Here is a 14,572-nt window from a genome sequence, read left to right on the forward strand (position 1 = left end):
ACATACTGCATGATCCAGATGTTCTCACAATGTTCTAGGAAAAGGAATGCAATTGAAGAGAACTTCTGGACAAATGGCATGAGGAGTATACTGCAGCACATTACCAAAAAGTTATCAACCTGTCTCTGCTGTCACTGCTTATCCATTCATTAGAGTCCCATATCTCCTGGAAATCTCCCCAAAAGCTACAGCCCCCTGCAGACTCAGAGATGCTGGAAGATTTTCAAAAACATAGTTCTTCCCATCCCCAAATCCTTTCTTTTTTCCAGCATGACTTAAAGGGGGTGATCAGGATGCTTTCTTACATCCTGATATTCCCAAAAAATCACTTTGTTGTTCTTGATCTCCCAGGTCTCTGTCATCATCTATTTCTGTCTTTCTGGATAATAAATTACACCTTTAAACTGCAAAAATAGCGTCAGAATGCAAACAGGATTCTTGAGGTATTATTAAAGCACTACAGATGCAAAGAGTTTCTCTGTGACAAAGGTTTTTGAGTCATTGGATATCATTACCATAGTGATAGATCTGTCAATTCACAGAGTGATTTATAGGTAAATAAAGATTACATAAATATTTCTGGCAGCTTTATTGTCCCTCACTTAGCTGCAGTAGTGCAAACCATCAGGTTAATGGAATTACAGTAATATAAATGAAGGAGAACGTGATCTGGGATTTCCAGGGTAGGAATGCCAGACATCTAATCTAACATCAAAGGACAAGAAGCTTCTTGTTAAAAACTTATTTTTAAGAGTAGGTCAAAACACACTGCATATTGTTAAACAGGACTTTGTTGGCATTCTGGCAGCATGGGCCTGGCAGTATAGTGAGTGACTGTAATGGCCAGATAAAAATGGTCAAGTGACTTCAAATTTTCAACAGGGTTTTTGAATCAGAGCAAGAAATACATTGATCTGCAGGCTTCTGAGGGTACTACATGTGAAATCAATGGAGATGAGTAAAACGTTTCAATGATGGCATTTTTAACGATTCCCAGCAACAACAACTACAAGAGAAAGTGAGAAAAGATACCTATTAGCAGACCAATGAACATTTTTTTGGGGTTTAATCACTTCAGTACCCATGCCAGTCACAGACTCTATGTTCACACCTCCACTAAGTGTCTTTCTGGTCTTTATTAATTTATTTTTTTGTTAGCATCTCCCCATGAGTGGTAGTTGAAGAACTTTCCTTTCTCTTCTTGGGGAAGCACACTGGCAGCAAGTGAAATACTAGCAGTTCAAACTGGAGGGCTAGTTGAGCTCACTGTCCTTCCTGAGTCCTGCCCCACATTGAGCTCTCTGTTGGTGGTGGGAGATAAGGAATCGCATCAGGGCTGAACAGCCTTTAAGGTGACAGGATCCAGCAGCTCCCCTTGAAACTGTTGTTTAGGATCTCTGCAGTTGGACAGATGTTGCTGTAACTTTTATATGAGGGGCGGGGAGATTTTTCAAAGAAGGAGTCAGAATGTGTCTGTCGAATAATGACAAGCGACTAGCACACGGGGCTCTAAGCGTGGCTCTGTGGCATCTAAATCTTAGTTTGTTTCTGAAGAAAACTAAATACAGCTTGCTGCAAGAAGGAAATTTCCAACATTTGGTTATCAACATAGTTGGTGATAACTGACTTATTTGTTTTCTTTCACCACCCACATACATTGATTCTTCCAATAGAACCAGTACTTAGAAAGCTGAACTAGATATCAGATGGAGCAAAGCCCTTGGGAAACAGTATTTTGACAATTCATAATAGAAGATTAAAAGTTAGTCCTTTGTTAGATTTTTTTTTTCTTTTTTTTTTTTTTCTTTTTTTCTTATTTACGGGACAGGTTTCACGTTTCTAATATCCTCAGTTGGAACTAGGAGGGCTGCTTCAGGAGCCTCATTAGCATTCACTTTAGCAGCATATAATAGGATCTTACAGCTGCCTTCTCTCTGCAGTATTTACCAAGGCAGATGCAGGACTTGTTATAAGAATATTAATAAAGCAGAGAGCTTCCACATCCAGCAGTCTGAAAGGCAAATTTCAAAGCCTATGATGTCTCTTTCAAGTCTCAATGTTTCCAAATTAACATCATTGTACCCTACTGTACTTGTGCATTTTGCTTTTTTTGATGTTCTATTTATATACTTGCATTCATTTCAACCAGTCACTCTGTGTCTAGCACTACTTAGCCTTCTATTTTTCTGTTTGGTTAGACAGATTATCTCTTGCTTAGTAGATGGAGAGTTATGACTCCATATGTAAGATTTTTGACTATATGGAAAGCCTAAGAAATACACTAAGTAGTGTCAGTTCTGCAATAGAAATCATGGGTAAGACTAATAGATTAACTAATATTTCTATTCCTTGCTGGAAAAAAACTTGCTTATTGAAACAGAACAGTTTCTTGGGCCAGTTTCAAAAGCTGACAGCTCAGCCAAACTTCAGCCACTTCTTCATGTAGGCCATAGCGAGTAATGTACAAGGATATCAGGTGCTCTCAGCGACTCTCCTGCTATAAGTGAGTCTCTTAGGGGTCATCATGATTGATCTTAATGTCTAGTAATCAATTCTCCAGCAACACTTCTAGTACTTAGTTTCAATGCATTTTCCACATTTAGCTTTTTCTTATTTCTAAGGGTTTCTTCCTTATACTATCCATGTTCACTCTCAGGTCAGTTAAGATGTCTGGGACGGATTTTTCAGAGATGGTGTCTTCAAAAAGAATGGACAGGTTAAAGTTCAGCAATAAGAGTTGTTCTGTTTGCAGGTGTTACAGCCAAAGTACCTGTCCTAGTATTTGTTTGAAGAAGCTTCACTGAAGTCACTGGAGACACAGTAAAGGTGGAAAAAGGGGAAAAGAATTAATTACCATGGGAAAATATTAGGCACACGAAGGTGTAAACTCTCTTTCCTGGTGCACTTATGTTTTGCTTACAGCACAGCCTTCCAAGATTACAGCTGGTATCAAGAGAAAAATAAAGTGACATTTCATCCGTATTATGCCATATGTGAACTGTGGATTTTAAAAAGTTCTTCAGCATAGTTACTGTGCTAAAACAGATTCTGGTCTACCGTAACAATTGGCATTCACTTCAGAAAAAATACTTCAAAAAAAATTGTAAAATATTAGGTTCATATTCCAGAGATGAATCTCCTTTTGTTACCAGAAAATAGTAACCAAGAAAACTCTCTAACCCAAATGATAGTTTAGAAAGCCGACATTGGTTTATCACAGCACTGGGTGCATGGGGGATCTCTCCTCCTAGCATGCACAGAAGGACAAAAGTACACTCATTAGATACATTATAGAAAAATGAATATTCATACAATTCCGAGTAAAGCCCACCTATTCCAAGAAACCTTATGCATATGCTAATACATTACGTAATTGTCTTTGTGCATGCGTACTAAATTGGGGAAGGGGTCTTGGGTGGGCTCTGGTGGTCTCTAGTGGTCGTAACCCCCCCCATAGTGATGCTGTGCTCTGTGTGACCCCGCTTCTGTGCAAGTGTGGTCGAGGCCTTTCTGTTGACACTTGCAGGTGGCTCCAAGGAGAAGATCCTGTTCTGGTTCTTACAGGATTTATTTCTACTCCTGGCGCCAGAGCTATGAATCAAGCCATTTAAGACACTACAAAGATGTTGTTCACAGTCTTGCTTATCTCTGGCCATTCTTTGTAATTAGTGAGGAATTTAACAGAGACCTTGGATTCTCTAAGACTAAGCACAAGCAAGAGTCAGTGATGACTATAAGTGTTATCAGTCCCAGAAGCAGACACTGTCTTCAAAACATGCCGTTAGCTTCAGAATGTACTGTTATTTTAGCTGAAAGGAAAATTGCTGAAAGAAAAGTTGATTCTGTCTAAAGGTTACACAGAGTAGGCCTTTTAGGGCCTACTTTGAGGCTTACTTTTACTAAACCATTTGGTGTCACTTTGAGAAGAACTTTTTCAAATTAAGATATTCCTATCTTTTAGGAAAGGATTACCTGTCTCAAAAAAAGTTTCCATAAGAAACAGAGCTGTTTGTTTCAAATACTCTCTTCTGAATGTATGCATTAGGACTATGACTTCTCCAAACAGTTAGGGAAACCCACAGGATCAACCCAGCTATTACTGACCTTGCAAACAAAGTGACAGTGGGAAGACAAAGATGTGACTTCCATTGTAATGTTCAAAACACTAGGGGATGTGAGAAAGCTTTTTACTGAGGCAGTTAGGAACAAACTTCATGCTCATGTCCACATAAATATATATATACATACACAAACTAAGCAGAAATCTGCATAGTCTGTAAAGAAAAAAACATACATTAATTTCATATCAGATTAAGGGTGGAATGTAGTAGCTGTATGTGTGTCAGAGACTAAACTCTTCCAAGTATATAGCTCCTGTGTGAGTAGATTAGACCCATCCTCTAACATGTATCTGAAAGATCTGCCTCTTTAATCCTTTGGCTACACTTCTATAGTTTATCATGCCAATTAAATCTTTTTGAATTGAACTGAATTGAGGAATGAATCATTGGTTGCAAGCCAGCTCCTAGTGTGCAGGTGTCCACTTCAAATAAAAAATCACTATAATATTTTGGCATCATACCATGTTTTGCTTGCGTGAGTACAACCTGCCAACAGAAGCCAGCTTATTCCTTAAGGGTATTTTTTCAGTCACAGGGAGATTAAGGCAAAAATAAGCAAAATCAACCTGCCTCAAACCCTCAAGGTATTACTTGTTTCAACTTGATCTAACTCAAATCCCACTGAAATCAATGGGGGCTTTCTACTGCCTTCCATGTGGTTTGCTGTGTCCATTCTTAGACAGAGCCACCCCACAATCTAACAACGCAGGCTTTTCAGAGAGCTAATCACTTGAACATCCAGAGAGATAGAGTGAATAAGACAGATGAAATAGCTACAGCAGGTGGGTTCTGATAGTGTCGTGCATGGAAACAGTATCTTTAGAGAAGCAAAATTCCCCATGCACTCCCAGATGTGGTCTGACCTTCCCACCTGGATGAAGGTAATGTTAGACATACATAGATGAAAAGCTTACAGAGTGACTGCTGAGAATGTTTCATGGGACTTCAGATAAACAGCACATTTACTATTCAGTGCAATTGGCCACTGTTTCTACCAGTGATGAATTCAGTTTACAGAGTGAAAGAAAGTCTTTTTTTATAAAGAAGTAAAACCTGTCTTTGGACACTCTCTGCTCCATAAGGAAAATCAGCTACTCTAAAAGGGGAAGTCAGTGTATAATCTCTAATCTGTTTTGTAATTCAAAGTAATTCTAAAAGTAACACTAAATTAAGGTAACATGAAAGAACAGACTAAAATTCTAATTCACATTTCAACTGTAAAAAAATAACTAAAAGCTCAAAATGGTTATAACATCATTTAAAGGGCTCTAATGAGATGTAATAATGGATTGCATGAATTTACAGAAAACAAATTGGAAAACAAAGAATTTCAAGAGTTTTTATTAGGTTGTTGGAGTTTCTGAAGCAGGGGTGGGAAGTTTTTTAAAGTCAATGTCATCTGGAAAATGCTACGTGGAGATTTCGGAGGACCAACAGTACCTGTAGAAAAATGTGTTTGGAAGTAAACAACCAGTCATCAGCAGGAGCCGCAACGGTTAGTGCCAAATTCACCAACTACCATGTAAGCTACAAATGGCCCTGCTTGAACCAAATCCTTTTCCACTCACTCGTTCACTGTGAAACATTCCCATTGCCTTCAGAGCATACTTAGTAGTTATGCTGGTATGAGCACAGAATTTGAATTGGGCTATTTTTGAAGGAAAGGACCAATTCCACCATCCCTAGACATAATACAGCTGTAGTGACTACCCAATGAGAAGACCTTATTGTTCTATCGAAACAGTGAGGAACAGCCTCAGTGTGAATGTGCTGATAACCACATATGTCCTGCCATCAGTGCCTTCAGTTCTGACGCACCCAGAGACTTTCTCTTCAAGATAACATCATAAACTCTGATTCTCTATATTCAAAATAAAAAATAACAAGTAGCAGCCCTGTTGTGTTTACTAAGTAATTTTCAAGGGCCTAATAAATATTGATTTTTCTACAAGGTTGTTTTTATTTGCCACAGCCAGTGTTTCAGGTATCTGGTGATTTCAAATGGTCAATGAGAGGAAGCCAACCATTGGGCTAGAGCCAAGGAACAAAATTTATTGGAAGTACCCTGGGGAAGACAGTGAAGGGAAGCAGAAATGGAGGCTAACTGTGTTGTATAACATGATTCTCTTTTCATTATTACTGATGACTGCCTGTTTACTGCTGATAAGGCTTTTTTTTTAATTATTTTTAAAGCAAAGCTTTTGCTTTTAAAAGTTTTAATTCTTTTCAATTTTTGCATAGCTACAGGCAGGCTACTTTTCAGCTACCTGCTACCAATACATAATCCAAAATCGTGGTTTCTTTACTGCTTCAGCAGTCATCTGACTGCTCATAAACCAGAACCCAAGTCTTGGGGGGAAGCTAAGAAATATTGTGGCAGCCTCAGGGAATCAGAAAATCAAACCAAAGAAAAGAAGCCTGTAATGACCAAAAGATGAGAATTTTTGAGCTAGACTTGAAATAAATAGGCTTAGAGCAGCCCATCCAAAGACATTAGCTTGCATGTAGTATGAAGCAGCACTTGCCTGGAAGAGCTGGCAGGAATCACGACAGAGTTTCCTCAAGTTTGAGCTTAGTGTTTTCAGCAATGGAAACAAGAAGCATCTTGACTGCAGGTTCAGAAGCAATGGTTCTGATGAATGGGGGTTGATCAATAGTCAGCTGAATATGAGCCAGCAGTGTGCCCAGGTGGCCAAGGTGGCCAACAGCATCCTGGCTTGTATCAGAAATACTGTGGCCAGCAAGACTAGGGAAGTGATCGTCCCCCTGTACTCGGCACTGGTGAGGCTGCATCTTGAATACTGTGTTCAGTTCTGGGCCCTTCACTACAAGAAAGACATTGAGGTGCTGGAGCAAGTCCAAAGAAGGACAACAAAGCTGGTGAAGAGTCTAGACCACAAGTCTTATGAGGAGCAGCTGAAGGAACCAGGGTTGTTTAGTCTGGAGAAAAGGAGGCTGAGGGGAGACCTTATCATTCTCTATGACTACCCGAAAGGAGATTGTAGCGAGGTGGATGTTGGTCTCTCCTCCCAAGTGAGAAGTGATAGGATGAGAGGGAACAGCCTCAAGCTGCGCCAGGGGAGGTTTAGATTGGATATCAGGAAAAATTTCTTCACAGAAAGTGTTGTCAACCATTGGAACAGGCTGCCCAGGGAAGTGGTGGAGTCACCATCCCTGGAGGTATTTAAAAGATGTGTAGATATGGTGCTTAGGGACATGGTTTAGTGGTGGACTTGGTAGTGCTAAGTTAATGGTTGGACTTGATGATCTTAAAGGTCCTTTCCAACCAAAATGATTCTATGATTCTATGGAAATGTAGTTTCTCAGTGGGGTTTGGAGCATGACTACAGAATACAGACATTTGTTTTTATAAGCAGCATGGAAAAAATGAACAAGGAAAACATCAAAAGACCAAAGACTGGGTCAAGAAGGAATTAGTGTGTTCCAGAAAAAGAAGGTAAGCATCTCTCATTTTATGGAAGGAATAAATGAGACACAGAGAAGACAGGTAACTTACTTAACATAGCAAGAGAATAGAAGCCATTTCCCATTGGGTCGTGCTGCATTTGTAAGCCTACAGATAGGCATTCATGCCTGTTCATGCACCTTTTCCTATCCAGGCTGAAAACTCCAGAAGATACTAGCAATCCGAGCATGAGGCAAGCTATAGGCAAAGACTGAACAGGGAAAGTAATTACTCATCACCCCAGAGGCAATGCAGTGCAAAGGAAGGAAGTGTGCAAAATATAGGATGGAAGAAGAAAAGGCCAAACCTTCTTTCCTCATTAAGACAAGTTGGTAAGATTGTCAAAATATATAGATTTTCCCCACAGATTCATCTTTTGCATTCCAATAGCAAAAAAAAAAAATAATTTAACAGTAATTAACTAATATCACTGTTTCACCAAATTAAGCAAGTAACAAAGCCAATTTGTTACTTTTTTCTTTTTTTTCAGTACATTGTGAGTCTTTTTTCAGTGCATTGTGAGGCATTGTTTGAGACTAAGTAAGTGAAAGATTGTGGGTTGCTGAGATATAACAGCCACAGAGGACACATAAGTACCTACCATAGATGCTGTTCTATTAATTGGTGTCTTAACTGCCAATGTTAACTTTCAGGACTTTACAAGCAAAACATTTGCACTGGCTAAATGGTACATTAGATCAGAAAGTCTCAAATGCATTTGTGGCCTAGAGAGGTGATGAGAAAGGGTTTGTTGTTCTTGTTCACTCACAGACCAGACAAGAGAGTGTCTCGGGTCATGTTGCTGCAATAAATCTGGCTGCCTCAACTCTATTGGGAAGCCAGTTGGCAGTGAGGTACTTTCCAGAGCAAGGCAGGTAAAGAGAGGGGAGGCTACTCTGGGAAGGTTTCCAGAAGGAAGGATGGGGGAATATAACAGAAGAAAAAAAAAGAAAAAGAAAGACAAATATGATCTGTCTTCTTTCTAATGAGAAGAGTAGGGCATGAGGCTGAATTCCCTGAAAATGATGAGTGTGTGGGTACTCCTAACTCTGTTATTTAATGGCTTGGAGCCTAAGCAGACTGCACTAATATATTAATACTTCAGAGAAACAGGGAAACAGCTTTAGATTTAATTTACTTAATGGCTCATAGATTAATTGAGTTCCAGACAGACCTGGACAGTGGTAAGCAAACCTTCAGTACATCACCTTGCCAGTAGCATCTTTTGCTCAAGTCCTTTGGAGACGGCAGTGTGCAGCTGATATCAAGTTTTGCCTTCTCTGGGAACTTCAGGGATGTGTAGGAATTCACACCATGGTAGGAAGAGCAAAAAGGAATGAGCAAAAGAGAAAAAATGTTAATTGATATAAAGACAACGTGTCATACTGATGCATAGATGATTTAAAACAGCTGGATTCTGTTCAAAGGCCACTTTACTGTCAGCTAAATCACTTCTTTTATCACTTTTCGTATTTTTTTTCATGCTATTCATAAAAACAGACCACTTAAGCCCTAAGTTAAGGCATAATGAAATCAGTAGCAGCCAAGTCCTCACAAAACTCCTTTACAACTGACACGTGCCTGTTCTGGTATGTCAGAGCAGCTGCAAGATTTTTAAGCCAAGCCTGCAGATGATTTTGTGTTTTTCCTCACCTTACCAGATGTCTTCTGTCAGCTGTAGTCATATCCCTGTCCAGCCTATGAACTTGGAGAAGGTTAATGACACAACTATTTAGGACAGGTTTTAACTTTAGTTACTAATATCAACTGTAACAATATCATATTTCTCCCCCTTACCTACCAGTCTTGATGGAAATTGTAGGTGCAAAGCTATAAACTGCTATGCATTAATTTCCACCCTGACTCCATTACATATTTTTACCCTGAAACAGAAGCTGGTACTAAAGTGACCATGATTTCATTAGAATATAAAAACTTAAGTAATGTATTTACTATGTAAATGTATTTACTATGATCTGTAAGATGCCACTCATACAATTAACATAGCTGTATTAATTACCCCACTCAACAGCAGAGGCTAAGGAGTTTGTCAGTGTACTGAAATACAGTCAGAGAGATTGCTGTGGCAGAAGAGAATTTTTTTTTAAATTGAGGAGGAAAGCTGGTCAGAAATTGCTTCTTCTTTGGAGGTTATTAGAAGTGTCATCATACAGAGACTGAGGTCATAAATGCACACTATAGGGAAACCAGAGTGAATCCCAGCTTTGGACATTCCCAGCTTTGGACATTCCCAGCTGTCCCTGCCTCCATGGCACAGTTTCACCAACGCAATTTTTTGTGTGCTTGTGTGCAAACTAGATCATGGAATGGATTTGTATTTAAAATAACATCCCTATAAAAAATATTATATCTATCTAACCCATAAAGACTACTATTTGGTAAAAACAACATTGCCAGGCCCACCTTATATGAACAGACTTCATGCCTGATCAAGTCTTGTCTTTCCTCCCACAGCTGACATAAGAGCAGAAAGCCAGCTTCCACTCTCTATCAGTGCTTGGGTAATTTGGCAGAAACATGACTGCGTGCTCTGATCCGGACCAAATTCATGCTGCAGCATGATCCGATGTTATGACTGGAAACATGGCTTAAGCTTGGAACCTGTGAATGGAGGAAAACTTGCATGGGGAGGGTTGTCAGAGGAGGCAGAGAGGGTTCATTTCTAAACACGCCACTGATCACAGGAATAAGACTGCATTTGTCAGTGACATGGAAATTGCGATTGATTGGGGGGATCATTTAGATTTGTTAAGCCTTCTCTATGTTGCCCAGGTAAGCTGGTTGCACTCGAGTACTTCGGACTGTGTGGGATGTAGTGATTCATCACATGGGAAGGTAACCACTGACAGGAGGCTGCATAGAGCCTTTTAGCATTAACAACCTTTACTTTAAGCAGGTATTTCACACAGATGAATCCCAAACTGAGAAAAATGTGTTAAATTCAACCCAAAGAGCTCAGTTTATGGGTGTATTTGCCAGGATCATCATGCCTGTTAACCAGCAATCTGTGGCAACAAACTTTCACACTCAAAAATCCCAGTGGGGACGTTTATGTTTATATTAGAGACAGATGGGAAGAGACAGACAGGTTCCAAACACACTCAAACACACTCTCTACTTATCTGTAATAATTTTCCTTGGCATAGCAAAAATACCTTTGCCAAAGACAGGTCCTGTACTAAAATGCACAACTGGTTTTTTTTGTTTGCATGTGCAACTGCTGACTCCTCTGGTGCCAGGTTTGAGTGTACAAATGCAAAATTCAGAGGTTTTAATTATGTCCCCATGTTTGAAAAGCAGACTTTCATAAGGTCATATTTTCTGGAAATGAACCATGAACAGGTACCTGAGGTGGGGTCTGGGAAGTTATCAAAAAGACATATTTCCTTGTGAAGATTCACTGGAGATATGCAAAACCATCCGTATCCAGTGGAGATATGCACTGGAGAGCTGCTGCTCTTGCATTCTCCTCAGGACTGTCCTGGACCAACTCAAAAGACCCACTCCTGTTCTCTTCAAAATCTTTTTATTTAATAAGCAGCAAACAGAAACAAAGGAATTCACATGTTATCTGCTTGATACATGGGTCTCAGGGCTTGTGCAAGAACAGTTCAAGTCTGTAGGGATGACAGCACTTTCAAGGCACTTTAAATAGTACTTTTATCCCACTCCTTTTAATGGCCTCAAAGCATCCAGGTCATTGTCTGCCACTGGAGTCAGAGGTGCCCCAGGCTCTGCTGAAACTCAGGTCCATCATCTTCATGTCTCACTTGAACTTTCTTGCCTCTCACCCTGTACCTTTTGTCTGCTACAATAAAGCTTCAGTAATCCTGCTTGTCTCACACTCGGAGGGACCAGTTGGCAGATGCTGGTGGAAAAAAAAAGAAAAAATATTTTAAATCGTATTTATTAATCTCTGAAGGAAGCTCAGGACTGCCCTAATTGAAGAACAGAAGCTTTCTGAAATACCTGAAGAAATAATGTGATAAAACTTCTAAGCTCTGAAGAATTGCTTTCCTCATAGAGTCTCTTTGCAAAGAGAAAAAAAAAAGAAGAGAAAAAAAATGAAGAAGATTTCATATTGTCAACTCAATCCCCAACTAAAAGGTTTTCAAAATCTTCCTGTTTTCGAAAAAGCCTTTCTAAGCCACAGAGGAACTAAAGGAAGCTCATGAAAGGCAAGGGCTTGCAACTTTTTAGTTTGAGATTTTATGAAGAGGGTGGAGAGTTGGACTGCAATGCTTGAACCTTTCTTCTAAATCCCTGGCTGATCAGAGGAGAACTACTTCGACCTGCCTCATTCCTCTGCAACTTTTTCTTTTTTTTGTAATCTAATGAAAATTAATTAGTTCAGAAATACTGATGCTGGACCCAGGATTTATTTATTAACATATTTTTAAATGCCAGATGAACTCTGTTACCAAAGAACAACTATCCAGATTGCTAGCATAATGTAATTGTCAATATTTTCAAAATTTATAGCAGCTTGTTAGGACTGGTGATGTTAGTTTGATACCAGCCTCTTTCATGTTTGCTATGTAAGAGGGTGAAATAACCTCATGGATAAACTCAATGAGAGAAATGCAGGATGCTAAATCCTGCAGTCCCTCTGGCTTGTTTAGAGATGTGACTAAATAAAAGTGAGAACAACTAAGGACTTCAAGTTTTAGCCTAGCACATTTTGTTTTGTGCTGCATCTTTTTCCATTTGGACTCAGCAAGAGCACAATTGCCTATTGATTAGTAGATATCCACTACAGAGGATTCAATAGATGCTTTTGCATATGCTGAGTCCTAAATGCAGAAAACTGACCTAAAAGAAAAGAAATTAACACTGCCTTTCCCTGCAGAGCCTTCCACAACTTTCTCCAAAGAAATGACTCTTCGCACATTGCACTGCTTCAAATTCCATCAGGAAAAAATGGTATATGATAAATTATACCGAATTATTAGCAAAAGTGGTATGATTGTGAGTTGTTTGTCTTACAACACCTTCTAGTGACACCAGCTAGTATCAGGCATCTTTGGGCTAAGCAATATTTTCAAAAAGAGAGAATTCTGGCCTTGAAATACTTTCCATTAAAATAGACAAGACAGAAAAAAAGATGAATAAAAGAAGTCATCGTATTATCGTCTAAAGACAGGGGGCTGAAGTGAGAGGCTACAGAGTAACCTGCTTTAGATTACAGGGAAAATATATGGAAAACTGAAAATTAACAGAAGTTTTAGTCCTGCATCTCAAGGAAATATTCTTTCACTTTCATTGCAAAAGAAATATCAAGAAATGCAGAGAAGAAAGGACAAAGCTGTTTCAGACAGTCCCTTAAAGGTCTAGAATAGCATTACAGAAATATATTTAAATGAATAAAGTTTATAATGATTGCATTTAGTGTACATTACCACTCCTCAGTTCACAAATATTCTATTTGTGAGTTGCATAATAATGCAAGTATTGTTCAAAAACTTGCCATGAATGACATTGATCAACAGTAATTTTGTGAGAAAGAATGCAAGGGTGAGTAATCTGAGAAATGAATCCATTAATTTTGTTCAAATCTGTGTTTTAGTTGTAGTTTTTACTTCCTTTGACTGTGGCATGAACCATACTTCATCCTTGAATGCTGTCATTTGTGTGTAAAACTATGTAAGTGCCTGCTGTTTAAAATACCAACCATGATCCAAATCCTTCGTAGTTTGCTACAGAAACACAAAACTATATGTACTTAAATAATGCCTTCCCTAAGAAAGTAGGATGTATCTTCAGTAGGACATTTCTCTTTACATTTAATTGTTCTTTGTTTTTTTCTTATTTTTAATTTGTTTCAAGTATTTTATCAACAAAGAAAACAATTCTTTGCATTTTACTCTCATACAGCAATACAACTGGATATTTCCAGTCTGGTCACTTGGTAAACTAAGTGGAATAGAAGCACAGGATATCTAAACAGGAAAAATAAAACCCTGGTCACATTCACTAGTTCCTTACATAGGCTTCATAGATCTTTCACTTATAAATAACAAAGGCATTATGTTTGATGTTGGTGAAGGTCTAGGATACCATGGAGATCCTTGGAAACTATAAACAAAAATTTGTCTCAGGGAAACAGGGGGAAATATATACTTTATCCAAGAGACAAAATGATAGAGAGAGGGCATGAGGTGAGAGAAATGGGCACAAGATGGGAAATGGGCAGTGGAAAAAAGGAGAAAGGTAGACTAATGAGAAGTGAGGGAGGCAAACCAATAGCTTATCCTGGTGAGAGAACAGATAGAGCAAGCAGATGGAAAAGTCTGTGTTTTTACTAGTTCAGACTCCAAATTTTTATGACATGTTCATGCATTCACTTTTGTGTCTCCCAAATGATTGTTAAAAACCTGATGTTTAAAAACATGTTTAGAAACACTCTTAGTTTACAATATGTGGACCCACTCCATGATTATTTTGAAACCTGATTTACTACTTTTTGGCGCTGAGAATAGACTATGCCATCATTACAGCTGAGCTCATCTGTACAGACAGGCTGTTTAACATCCCTCTGTCTTTGCTGTTCTCAGGGCTGTGCATCAGCAGAGTAAATCCCTGAGGATAGTCTTGGAAAACACGTCAGAGTTTTTCAGCCAGATAGGTGCTGCTGGCTCAGTATGAACTCACCACATTATATTTTGCATCATTACTATTTATATATCTGATAGGCCTTTGAAGCAGCCACTGTTGTACTTCATTTGATGACAGTGCTTAATAATTCTTGACCAGTAGGATTACACAGGCAGAGCTGGAAACACATAACAAATCGCTCTTTCAGCAGATTGAGAAGTAGAAAATAGCCCTCTGCATTTGCTGACTCATAGAAAGATACTAGCTTTGATAATGAGAGCAGGGAAAAAATGCTCAGTACTCTATGAGGAGACTAGTGATATGGGCTGGCAAGAGGATAACCATAAACCAATCAGTTTCAATTAATGAA

This window comes from Nyctibius grandis, chromosome 5 (genome assembly GCF_013368605.1).
Source record: "Nyctibius grandis isolate bNycGra1 chromosome 5, bNycGra1.pri, whole genome shotgun sequence".
Taxonomy (NCBI): Eukaryota; Metazoa; Chordata; class Aves; order Nyctibiiformes; family Nyctibiidae; genus Nyctibius; species Nyctibius grandis.